Source organism: Salvia miltiorrhiza, chromosome 4, assembly GCF_028751815.1.
Source record: "Salvia miltiorrhiza cultivar Shanhuang (shh) chromosome 4, IMPLAD_Smil_shh, whole genome shotgun sequence".
NCBI lineage: Eukaryota > Viridiplantae > Streptophyta > Magnoliopsida > Lamiales > Lamiaceae > Salvia > Salvia miltiorrhiza.
This window is the reverse complement of record NC_080390.1, coordinates 5,121,349-5,135,324: the sequence shown is the minus strand read 5'-3', so window position 1 is coordinate 5,135,324 and position 13,976 is coordinate 5,121,349. Positions and strand designations below refer to the sequence as shown.

The following is a 13,976-nucleotide window of genomic DNA, read 5'->3' as shown; positions in this document are numbered from 1 at the left end:
GGCAGATGGTTCCTGACTTCATGGCCAAGTGGCCGAAGACATCAAGCAAGCACATATATATCCAACAAGATAATGCCAAACCACACATTCAAGCAAATGATCCAGAGTTTCAAGCGGTTGCAAATACTAATGGATTTAAATTCCAATTAGTATGCCAGCCAGCTAATTCACCGGATACAAATGTCAACGACCTCGGGTTTTTCAGAGCTATTCAGAGCCTAAAAGATCAAAAACCAGCCAAGAATGTCGAGGAGTTACTAGAGAATGTGAAAGCTGCGTACGAGGAATACCCACCAGAGAAGCTCAACAATGTTTTCCTAACCTTACAAGGCTGCTATCAAGAGATAATCAAGTGTAAGGGTGGGAACAACTACAAGATTCCACGTATGAGTAAAGAAAGACTATCCAGGCAGGGGATGTTACCACGATGTATTCAAGTTGAAGAATCACATGTCAAGGAAGGTCTAGAGTTCCTACAGATGGAATCAAGTGAAGAAGGCGAAATTTTAAGGCTTGAAGACAGTGGCGGAACTACGTTATAGGGTAGTGGGGCAATTGCCCCTCCTAAATTTTTTATTAGTATAGGTAATATATTAATATATAAGTATAATCATAAAAATATACATAGATTTGCCCCACCAAAAAATTTAGAAAAAGGGGGCAACCACTTACTACGTGAGATTGAGATTGCAGATTGACTTTTGAGAAAATTTAATTCCTTTCTTTTGCTACTTTACACATAGATCCGAGAGAGATAAAAATAAATAAATAAAAAAAGATACAGGAAAGATTATGTTTATCTTATTCCACAAGTTTCCTTAATTCCTTTTATCAAAGAGAAATATGAAACGTCTTATCTGTATATGAATTACCGTATTTTTCACTTGGTTCTGTTCTGCTATCTGTCTTCTACTGTGATAAAAATCCATCTCCAAGTTGAAAATTCTTCCATCTTCCATCTTCACAATCGAATCGATTTTTCAACTTGAGGATTACAAGGTATACAATATCAACTACTTTAAATACTTTTTCTTTTGTTATTACATGTTATTGTTAAATTTTTTAAATTAGTTTGTCATCAAATAGGAATGGACAGATTTATTATCAGAAAATCATCAAATATGAATGAAAAGGCAAGTCAAAGAGAAAAAGCTCCTCAAGAACAAGTTCCGGCAACTGCTTCAAAGAAACCTCGAGTTGAAATCAATTTAGATGATCTCCCATCAGACCCTGGTTTGAGGAAAAAAAATTCATCTTATGATCCGAATGATCGAGAAAAAGTAAGAAGAGCTTACTTGCAGAAAGGGCCCTGTCAACCTCGCAATCATAATTTTCCACAAAGAATGATTGGTAAGGTTTCAAGAAGATTTTGCTCATCTTGGTTTAATGAATTTCAGAATTGGTTAGAGTATAGCATAAACAAGGATGCTGCTTTCTGTTTATGTTGTTATTTATTCTGCTCGGATTTTGGTTGGGTGGAGATTCATTCACTACTGTTGGGTTTACTAATTGGAAAAAAAAAAAAGAGTTATTTACTAAACATGTAGGAAGTTCAAACAGTGCACATAATCAAGCTTGGTAAAAATGTGTTGATTTGATGAAACAGAGTCAACATATTGAAGTTGCTATTATTAAGCAATCGGAGCAAACTCGTAGTCTTTATAGAGCAAGGTTAACTGCATCAGTAGATTGCATCAGATATTTGTTACGTCAAGGCCTAGCTTTTCGAGGACATGATGAATCTGAAAGTTCTTTAAATCAAGGTAACTTTCTTGAACTTCTGAAATTTGCAGCAAATCACAATGAGGACATAAAGAGAGTTGTGTTGCAAAATGCTCCGGAAAACAATCAATTAACTTCTCCGGAAATTCAAAAGGATATTGTGCATGCTGCTGCTCTTGAAACTACCTATGCAATAGTGAATGAACTTGGAGATGAATTTTATGCCATATTAGTTGATGAATCACGTGTTATATCAGATAAAGAACAAATGGCAGTTGTTTTACGTTTTGTGAATTCGAATGGCTTCGTTGTTGAGCGTTTTATTGGAATTGTTCATGTGAGTGATACTTCTGCTATGTCACTTAAAAAAGCCATTGAATCACTTCTCTCATATTTTGGGTTGAGTATAGCTAGAATTAGAGGGCAAGGATATGATGGGGCAAGTAATATGCGAGGTGAGTTTGGTGGACTTAAAAGTTTGATTTTGAAAGATAATCCTACTGCCTTTTATGTTCATTGTTTTGCACATCAACTTCAACTTACCATTGTTGCAGTAGCGAAAAATCATCTCCAAGTTGCTTCTTTCTTTAACTTGATAGCTATCGTGGTTAAAGTTGTTGGAGGTTCATGTAAAAGGCAAGATATGTTTAGAGAGAAGCAAATGACCGAAGTTAGAAAAGCACTTGGCAGTGGAGAAATTTTCAGCGGTCGTGGTTTAAATCAAGAATTTAGGCTAAAGAAAGCAGGTGATACTCGTTGGGGTTCCCATTATGGCACATTGATGAGTTTGATTATAAGTTTTTCTACTGTTATTGATGTTTTGGAATATGTAGTTGAAGATGGTTCTCATTCAGAACAAAGGGCTGAAGCTGCTGGTCTAGTAGAGTTTTTGGGAACATTTGATTTTGCTTTCACCTTACACCTAATGAAGAATATATTGGGTATCACAAATGAGCTTTCTCAGATTTTGCAGCGAAAAAGTCAAGACATTGCTAATGCAATGGTACAAGTTAAAGTTTCAAAAGAGAGATTACAACAAATGAGAGATAATGGTTGGGATGGTTTATTGGATGAAGTGGTGATATTTTGTAACCGTCATGATATTGAAATTCCAAGCATGGATGATGTTCGTGTTCTTAAGGGTAGATCATACCGTAAAGCTCCACGTGTCACAAATTTACACTTCTACAAGGTAAGTGTATTCTGTGAAGTTTTGGATATGCAACTTCAAGAGCTCAATGATCGATTCACAGAAGCAAACACCAGGTTACTTCTCTCCATGGAAAGTCTTAGTCCAGATGACACTTTTTCTGCTTTTGATAAGGATAAGTTGTTGCATTTTGCGAACTTTTATCCAACTGATTTCTCTTCAATTGAATTGATGGCACTAGATAACCAACTTGAGAATTATTTCAACGATGTGCATTCTAGTGAAGACTTTGTCAATTTGAAAGGGATGGGAAATCTTGCGAGGGAGATGGTGAAGACAAAAAGAGATATTGTGTATCCATTGGTGTATAGGCTTATTAAACTTGCACTAGTTTTGCATGTGACAACTGCAACGGTGGAAAGAGCTTTTTCTGCCATGAAGATTGTCAAAAGTCAGCTTCGAAATCGAATGGGTGATCGTTGGATGAATGATTGTTTAGTTACTTATATTGAGAAAGAAATTTTTGAGACAGTTGACAATGAACTGATATTACGTCGCTTTCAGAATATGAGTAATCGTAGGGAATTATTGTAAAAATATTTTATTATATAATTTTTGTAAAAGTTATTTAATTTTTTGTTATCTCATATTTTGCCCCCCCCCCCCCCTATCATTAGGGGCTTGGCTCCGCCCCTGCTTGAAGATGTCATAGAAGGGCTGAATGAAGTGTTACTTACAGACTAGAATTCTGTAGAAGCCTATGTAATTACATGTGAAAATGTTTACAAGGACAAACACCATGCATGTTTTTGGGGTGTTTGGAATGTAAACTTTTTGTAGATGTTGCCCTCAGACTTTAACATCATCACTGGGCTATTACAATTACCTCAATTGGCACCAATGTCACTCAATCGGCACCAAAGTCACTCAATCGGCACCAACGATGCCGATTGTGCACCAAAGATGCACAATTGATATCACAGGTACATAGAGAGCATCACAGATACACAGAGAGCAACAAAGGTACACAATCGGCATTCACCATGCAAAACATAAGGCATCACAGAGAACAAATAGAGCATCACAGGTACACAATGAAGGCAGACAGAGAACGCAATCAGAGAGCACAGAGAAGGCAGCAAACACATAAGGCATCACCAGCCATCCCCACCAAAGAAGTTGAAATGAAAACACACATAAGGCATCACCAGCCATCCCCACCAAAGTAAAAATCACGATTTCACCTGGTTTAACAGAACGAGATAACCTGATTCGCTTGCCCTCCTCGCGCTCTCGTCTAAAATATTCTCTGAGGTCTGAAATTCGAGCGGCCTTCTCCCGATCGCGTATGAAAGATTCGCGGAGCTCTAAGATTCGATCGGTCTTTTCCCTCTATCGTCTGATGTGTTCAGAGAGATGGAAGCCATCAGAATCATAGTCCGGTGATTCAGAGAGAGATTCCTCCGATTCAGAGAGAGGGAGGCGAGACGCTTCAGTATCCGGCAGCAACCACGGCGCCGCTTCAGCTACCGGCGACATCTGCTCCGATTCAGAGAGAGGAAGACGAGCCGCTTCAGTATCCGGCAGCAACCACGGCGCCGCTTCAACTACCGGCGACATCTGCTCCGATTCAGAGAGAAGGAGACGAGCCGCTTCAGTATCCGGCAACAACCACGGTGCCGCTTCAGCTACCGGCGACATCTGCTCCGATTTAGAGAGAGGGAGACGAGCCGCTTCAGTATCCGGCAGCAACCACGGTGCCGCTTCAGATACCGACGTCGTTTTCTCCGATTCAGAGATAGGAAGGTGCGGCGGCTCAGTTTCAGCCAGCAACCACGGCGCCAATTCACAGAGATCAGAGGTCGGGGTTTCCGGCACAATCGATTCAGTTTCAAAGGGATGATCCATGGAGTAACACAACAATGGTAGATTTAGGAAGAATAAGAGAGAGACGATGCAAAGAGAGAAGAACGCGGCGCAGTCTAGGGTTTGGTAGAGAGAGAGAGAGAGAGAGAGGCAACTGCGAAATGAATTGGAATTCTCTAGAATTCCATTTGAGAGAGAAAGACTAAATTAATAGACATAAATTTATTTTGCATTAATTAAGGATGAATACTTAAATCTATAATTAAGTAGGTTAAAAAATGAGGTGGGATAATTAATGGCAAAGGGTAGTAATTTAAAGTAAAGAGGGAGGGTAAAAGGGTACAAAAAGGCAAATGGGGCTTTAATTCGCGGACAAATATTTAGAGGCAAATGGGGCTTTAATTCGCGGACGGAGGGAGTAATATTTATTTAAAATTGACCTAATTTAAATGTCTTATGAAATTTATATATAAGCAGGGTTTCGATCCAAAAAATATTAAAAGAGAAATTGAAACAATTATTTGAAACGTATCTATATTAGATGTCTGTAGCTGAAACATATAATTAACAAGATAAGAAAAAAAAATAATATCACAAATGGCTTAAACTTTAAAAGTTTGAATAAATTATTAAATTTGCAATTACATCATAATCTATCGAAAATTTCATCATACACCACGTTAGTTGTTGCGTCTTGCGTATGACCTCTTTTTTTTAGTGACTTTTGAGATCGCCACGTAGAGTTCTTTATAACTAGAAATAGGTTTCGGCAGGTATAATTTTTCATTTCAAAGAGTATGTCAATGACTTTTATTTATTGTCATAGCAAAACAAACACTCATAAAGAATTGCTTTCTCTGGAATGAAATTGAAAATTTAGTGAAATGCGATGAAATCATAATCATTCTAGCTATAGAAAACTTCTTGCGCACATTTTTTTCCTGAAATGAGTTTGCCTTCACTTACGTCTTCCCCAAGTTGAGTTACTATCAGTTTGGTGCAATTGCAAAAGCTCATTAGATTGATCATATTTTTGAGAAGCGTGATTATGTATTCTTCTTTCAATTCAATCTCATGACTCGACAATCCTGAACACTTGATCGTGTGGAGATATTCAACCGATAATACCTGTTCATTGAGGTCAATTTGTCCATCTTCTTTGCAAATGCTATCTGAACTTAGGTAGACCATTTTCTTTAATAGACATTAGAGACATTATGTAATCATTATCGTATCAACCATCTCATTACTGGGGCCTAAAATAGCTCTATTCTTAAACATTTATGTATCTGCATTATTAATTACGTTATGAATATAAATAAATCTTCCTTGATTTGTGGAATATTAATATAATGATTTTTAGATATTTCATAGTTTTTAGACATATGGTGTTTTTTAGATATTTAATGATTTTTGTATATGAAAACTGATTAAAATTTAGAAAAAAAAAATAAATAAGAATGAAAGATAATTGAGAAAAATTAGAATTGAGTGATTATACGACGTCACTTAGGATAAAATTTATTTTGTTGGAATATTAATATAATGATTTTTAGATATTTAATGATTTTTAGTCTTTTAGATATGAAAATTGATAAAAATTTAGAAACAAATAAGAATGAATGAGATTTAAGGAAAATTAGAATGGAGTAATTAGAATGAATGAGAATTTATAATCTGTCATCTCCATTATTGAATAGTAGCAGATAGTGCGAAAGATAGAAAGGGCTAAATTCATTCAACCGTATAAATTCACCAGTGCTCTTTTGAACAATACAATCAATTTACTCCCTCCGTCCCACTGTAAGTGATACCTTTTTTTTGGGCACGAGAATTAAGAAATGTGTATTTTGTTTATAGGTGAAAAAGTGAAAAGGTGTTTAAAGGGAAAAAAAATTACCCAAAAAGAAAAGAGTCTCACTTACAGTGGGACGCCCAAAATAGAAAGAGTTTCAGATAGAGTGGGACGGAGGGAGTATTTATATTTGAAGGAAAAAAATGTTAACAATTGAATTTAACATTATTATATAATATATATATATATATATATATATATATATATAGGGGAGGGCTAGAATAAAAACACTCTTAAGTGTATAAAATATAAATGATTTTCAGCCCTTAGATCATCAAGATCTACGGTTGATTCGTAACCCTTTTGGATGAATTCGTGGTCCTGGGTTCGAATCCCAAAGGTAGCAAAAATTTATTTTTCACAATTCGTAACCATGTTGGATGAATTCGTAACTCTGTTGGATAAAATTCGTACATTAAAAAACATTTATATTTATATTTTAAGAAGTGTTTTTACTATAGCTCTCCCCTATATATATATATATATATATATATATATATATATATAGGGTCGCATTCTATGGAGACCACTTCTTATATAGAGAATGAAGACCAAATTAATGCCATTCATCTCAATCCAATCAATGATCCAGATTATTTCCTGATTTGATTTTTCATGTAATTAAATAATGGTTAATTACATTTATTTAATCAAAAAAGGGCAAAAACGTCCACTCAAATCCACGAATTATGGCATTTGGTTGAACAAATCCCGAAAATTGCTCTCTTCCAATTCTGGGACCTGATCCGTCAATGAACATAATAGGTGAACATTAGTATGTTCATTTGTTTTCCTATGAACATAATGATGAACATTCGTATGTTCATTTGTTTTTCTACGAACATTATCATGTTCATTTATTTTTCAACGAACACAGTACAAAAAAATCGATGAACATTTATTTTTTTTCTACAAACACACTACAAACATGACAATGAACATTATAATGTTCGTTACATTTTTCTACGAACACAGTACAAAAATATCGATGAACACATGGAAAAAATCGATGAACAAGGGCGATAGGCGGCGTCCTCACCGGAGGAGCAAGGGCGGCGACGGCGATGTAAGATCTGAAAAGGGGAGGCGGCAGCTGGGCGGATTTGCGGTCGTTGTTGCCGCCGATCGAAGTACAGATGGGAGCATGAACTAGCGGAGCAGAGGAGGAGGCGCCCACGACGATTGGGGAGGCGGCGGAGCAACAGGAAGAGAGATGGAGGCGATTGGGGAGGCGGCGGAGCAGCAGCAGGAGAGATGGAGGCGATTGGGAAGGTGGCGGAGAGGAAGGCGGCGGAGCAGCAGCAGGAGAGATGGAGGCGATTGGGAAGGTGGCGGAGAGGAAGGCGGCGGAGCAGCAGCAAGAGAGATGGGGAGGCGGCGGAGCAGCAGAGATTGGGGAGGCGGCGGGGGAAGGGGGAGAGTGATTGAGAGAGAGAGATAGAGAGAGCGTGAATGAGAGAGAGTGAGTGAGATTAGGGTTAAATAGAAAATGACATGCTTAACCTTTTGATTATAAAATAAATGAAAATTAATAAATTTAATCAATTAAATTACCACCATTAGATTAAGTTAGATCAAGGAATCAGATTTGGTCTTCATTCTCTATATAGGGGAGTGGTCTCCATTGAACTCTCCCCTATATATATATATATATATATATATATATATATATATATATATATATGGTGGAGATCTACAAAGAATCCCCTTAGAGTAGAGATTAAAGAACAAATCTTAACCGCTAGTTGAATAGAAATAGGCGGTCAAGATCTCACCATTCCTTTTATTATTTTTGTTTTTTAAATTTGTGATGTATAAAAAAAAAAGGTTGTAAATTCGTTGATGGGTATAGTTGGTATTTTGATTTTATTGAACAAACCATCCGAAATTAATGTTGGTCATTACTCTATTTACCAAATCCCACCAACACGTCTCTAACCCTACGCATCCCAGAAATGTTGACTCCTCATCTATAGTGCAGCGGCGACTCAAATCGTGTGATTTTGGACGGCGACCTCTTCATTCTATAATCCGGCGATGTCGTCGCTCTGGCTCATGACTCCGGCACCTCTTTGCACTTTCGCCAACCGCCGCCGTGGTCGAAGATCGGTAACTGGTCGTCGCGCACATCTGAAGGCGCTGCGGCGTGTCCAGATTTCATTCACTCGTCTGTACGGCCTCTGCCTTAAAACGCCGCCGCCGTCGGGATTGCAGGCTGTCACCAAAGCCAGATTCTGTCCACGATTTTCGTCGATGTTGGGTCATGAAATCGGCGAGGTTCGCCGTTCGCCTTCTGATTCGACAGGTACAGGTAGATTTCAATTCCCTTCTAAAAGCTAAGTTCACATCTCTACGGTTATCAAAATCTTTGTTCGTGAATCTCTGTTGAACTATGGCTATCAAGGTATCATAAACTCAGTTTGTTTCTGACTATGCACATCGAAGAGGTGTTCTTAATTTTATTGATTCTGATTAGTGGATCTGTTCTTAATTTTATTGATTTTGTTCAAAAATAATTCGTTTTCTTAATATCTTTGTGTGTGAGATAGTTTGCACATTGAAGAGGATGTTGAAGAAAGTAGGAGCCTTCGCCAAGGATCCCATACTAGATACTTGTATTACAGTATGCGGTGTTTTTGAGCTCGATGCTTGTGCTCGAATTGTGTTATGCTAATACAAAGTATTGGATTTATATAATATTTGTTTTCTATTCAGAAAATTTGTATTTTTATTCAACACCTTATAGTGACTTATTCACTATACTGTACATATCTATAATGTATTTGTTGTATTAGTTCATTTATTCAATTACTTGTTTTACGTATTCGATTAATAAAAAAGTGTTATTCAATGAATTTTCAATATTATTCACTATAATTTTAGTGACCAAACTTTCAATGTTTGCGAATAAAGTGAATATTATTCAGTATAATTTTAGTGAATAAACATTCAATGTTTGCGAATAAAGCGAATATTACCCAGTATAATTTTAGTGAATAAACTTTCAATGTTTGCGAATAAAGTGAAAAATATACTGAATATGTTACAAAATATGAAATACAGATTCTGCTGAATGAACATTTAACTGGTCTGAATAATTTAACATATTAAACTAAATAAACTTTCACGTTGTGCGAACAATATTAACAATCTACTGAATATGTTACAACATATGAAATAATGTCGCAATTGCCCATTATTTAACAGATGGTTCGATTGGCATGATTAATCATAGTATTTTGAGATCATAAGACATACAACTGAATAATTTATCAGAACTTCCGAATAATAATATACATAAGATATTGAATAACAGAAATAATATAATGAATAACTCAATTAATTTAATGAATAATTACTGTGATGTCCTAAACTATTAGAACTTCCAAACAACGAGTTAATCAGGGGACGATATACCAATTGTGCAGAATAATACACATGATATATTGAATAACATATATAATATAATGAACAACTCAATTAATTTGATGAATAAGTATTATGCACTACTGAACATGTCTCTAAATAACTCGTATAATATATTTTGTATGAATATAGAGGAAAAATTGATGAACAACATAATAAATATTTTGAATTTTTTTATATCATAATATGGACCTATTAGCTGAATTAATTTAATTATTTTTACAAATAAATACACATTAAATTTTTTAAATAACAAATATATATACGTTAAGTATTTTTATTTTAATTATGAACATAAGTAGAATTCTATTCTTCTCGCAAAAAATCATATGATGTTAAAATACCAGTTTCAATATAATAACAAAATAAAATAAAAATATATTGAACACGTAAATGATGATTGGATTTTTTATTAGAATCATCAATTGAAAGAAATAAAAAAAAATACTTATTTTTCTATTATGATATTGCCGAAAGAGATAAAATATGTGAGGGAACAAATAAAGCAGCAATCTTAAATTGACGTAAATGATGATTGGATTTTTTTACAAGAATCATCAATTGATAATAATAATTTTCTTTTTAAATATGATATTGCCGAAAGAAATCAAATATGTGAGGGAACCAAGAAAGCAACTACTTAAATTAAATTGACATAAAGATTTAGTTGAACCAATTTTCCATAAATATAAAGATTCGTAATAGCTTAATTGTAGGCATAAGCAGTTACTATATAGGACAATTACTAACATATCCTTTTGGAATTAAAACACAACAAAAAGTCCGCATCAATGTGATCCGTTGGATCCACTAATTTTAATGATTAGGATTGATTCTTCATTCTCTCTATATTTAGCATTCTTTTTTGATCCATTCCCTATATATATATATATATATATATATATATATAGGGAAGAGTTCAAATAAAAACCATTTTTATTGTAAGAACTTAGAACTAATTATTTTTCCATCTTAACGGATATGATCAAATCCTATTTGAAAGGTTATTTTTTTATAGATTTAATAATTAAGGATACTTATCTAATTTTGCATTTTGAGATGCAATTTTAAGGGATCTAGATTTCATCAAAAATAAACTTTACAAAGCTTGGGAAGCAGGAGATAAACCTCGAGATTTCATTATTACGTCAGGAAGCTCGAAGAATGATAGAGCCCTGAATAATGTGGCGACCAAGAGTTGGGCAGCTGAAGTGGAATCGGGTGAAAACCCGAACACGAATTCTCAGTCTTTATGATGAATGTCCTCGTATGGAATGTCCGGGGCCTTACGGACGAGTCCAAACGAGTTTTAAAGGAGCATTGCGACTCCTTCTCCCCTGTTATTGTTGGGATTATTGAGCCTAAGACGAATCTCAAGAAGACTTATTCTAGATTTTGGCGTTCTCTGAATCTTATTCCTTGTTTTCAAAATTCAAGAGACAACATGAGTTCGAATATTTGGGTTTTTTCTCATCCTTCTGTTACTCATGATGTGATTTTCTCCTCGGAGCAGGTGGTTATCATGAACTGCAGATGGTCGACGTGGAATTTTAAAATCGCGGTGGTGCATGGCGTTAACACGTATGCTGGCAGACGGCGTTTGTGGTTGGATCTTCTGGATCATATTGATGGTAATGTTGTCTTTATTGGCGATTTTAATGCGGTGAAAGGCGCCCATGAAAGAACGACTGTATGCCTAACTCTACTGCTTGTGCGGAGTTCTGTGATTTCATTGAAGCCACCGGTTTCATTGAGGCGCCGACGGTTGGTCTGCATTACACGTGGTCTGGTCGTAGATTTATGCCTACCCACGTGGAGTCTCGTCTGGATAGAGCGATTTATTCTGACTCTTTTGCAAATCTCTGGAGCTCGGTTTTTGTTCAAGCTCTTCCACGTATTTCCTCGGATCATTCTCCGCTTGTTATTCATTGCATGGTGGATGCTCCTCCTCGCCATCGTTTCTTTAAGTTCCTTAACATGTGGACCTTACATCCGGATTTTCTCCATACGGTGGAAGGGTCCTGGCAGATGGATACCGAGATTGCCTGCCCGATTTTTAAAGTTATGCATAAATTAAAGCGTCTTCGGCAGGTTCTTCGCGTGTGGAATCAGGATGTTTTTGGAAATGTTGATTCTTGTATCATGAATACTCAACAAGAGCTTTTGGAGATTCAAGATCAGATTGCCAGGGATGGTTACACGGAGGATCTCTTTGATAAAGAAGTGGAAGCCCAAGCTAAGATCAACGTTGTGCTTTCCAGGCAGAGTTCGCTTTTACAGCAAAAAAGCCGGGTGTCTTGGCTTCAAGATGGAGACAGGAACACGAAGTTCTTTCATGCGATGCTTAGGTTTCGCCGTAAACCTCACATCGTTTCTCACATGGAGATCAATGGAGATATGAATTACGATCAAAAGGTTATTGGGGATCATATTGTGGATTTCTTCTCTTCTTTGTTTTCGACTAGCAGTCATACTAATACTGATATTACGGCGGTTGAGGCGGTTTTTGAGGAGATGGTCGAAGATCGTTATAATAATTTGCTCATTCGTTTGCCGGATGAAGAGGAAATTTCTGCTGCGGTTTTTCAGATGGAGCCGAACAGCTCGCCTGGGCCAGATGGTTTCTCGGGTAAGTTCTTTCAGTATTGTTGGTCGATTATTAAAGTGGATATTTGGTGTGCTGTTCAAGCTTTTTTCCGGAATTCTAATCTTCCTCAAGGCTGCAATTCTAATACCTTGGTGTTGATACCTAAGAAAGATGTCGTCAATTCGGTCTCGGATCTGAGACCGATTGTTTTGTCCAACTTTCTTTACAAGATTATTACTAAGGTGTTGGCGTCTAGACTGAGCCAGGTTGCTGCTGTTTATGTCTCCCGTCATCAGTTTGGTTTTATTAGCGGCCGTTCCATTCACGATTGTATTCTGATTGGGTCGGAAGGCGTGAACTGTATGCATCGTACGAGCCGTGGTCAAAACATGGCTTGCAAGATTGACATCAAAAAAGCTTTTGATACTCTTAGCTTGGATTTCCTGCTTAACGTTCTTCGTGTTGCTGGCTATGATTCAAAGTTCATTAGTTGGATTGAGATTCTGCTTCATTCGGCTAGGATTTCTATTCTGTACAATGGTCAGCTTAAAGGTTATTTTTCGTGTTCAAGGGGTGTTCGTCAGGGCGATCCTCTTTCTCCTGTTCTTTTTGGAATCGCTGAGGATGTTCTTGGTAGGCTTTTGCAAATGGTGTTAGCGCGGGCACCCTTGCCCCGATGCAAATGAGACAGGGAATTAATTTCCCCACACATCTTTTATATGCGGATGATATTATCATTTTCTGTCACGCCACGGTCACAAACGCTCATACCATTCAGAAAATTATGGAATATTATGGTCAAATTTCTGATCAAATTGTGAGCCAGGATAAGTCGCAAATTTTTTTTACTAGCAAAGTTCCTTCTCAAACCTGCAGGGCTATAAGGAGCATATTGAGATTTTCTCAGGGCAACTTTCCAATTTCTTACCTTGGGGTTCCTATCTTTAAGGGCCGTGTGCGTGCCTCCTATCTTCGACCGATACATGATCGTGTTATTAACAAGTTCGCGAGATGGAAGGGATTACATTTGTCAATGGCTGGGAGGATTTGCCTGATCAGGTCGGTTATCCAAAGCTCCCTGACGCACTCCATGATGGTTTATAGATGGCCGACTGCTCTTATTAAGGAGCTCGATGCGTGCTGCCGTAATTTCCTTTGGACTGGCAACATCAAGCAGACGCCGTCTTGTTCTGTGAGTTGGAAGAGGGTCTGCTCGCTTAAGGAGGAGGGCGGTCTCGGGGTAAGGTCATTCGAATTAATGAATAAGAGCTATCTCATGAAAATGGCGTGTAAGGTGGTTGGTGGGTGTGAGTTCGGATATGATTTGATTAGAGATAGATATCTCGATCGCTTTGGGCGTAGTAAATCTC

The 13,976-nt window shown here is 36.9% G+C and overlaps 1 pseudogene; it reads left to right on the top strand.

Moving 5' to 3' along the window:
• Positions 1-759: 759 nt before the first annotated feature.
• LOC131022359 (uncharacterized) lies at positions 760-3,495 on the top strand (annotated as a pseudogene).
• The last annotated feature ends 10,481 nt before the right edge of the window (positions 3,496-13,976 follow it).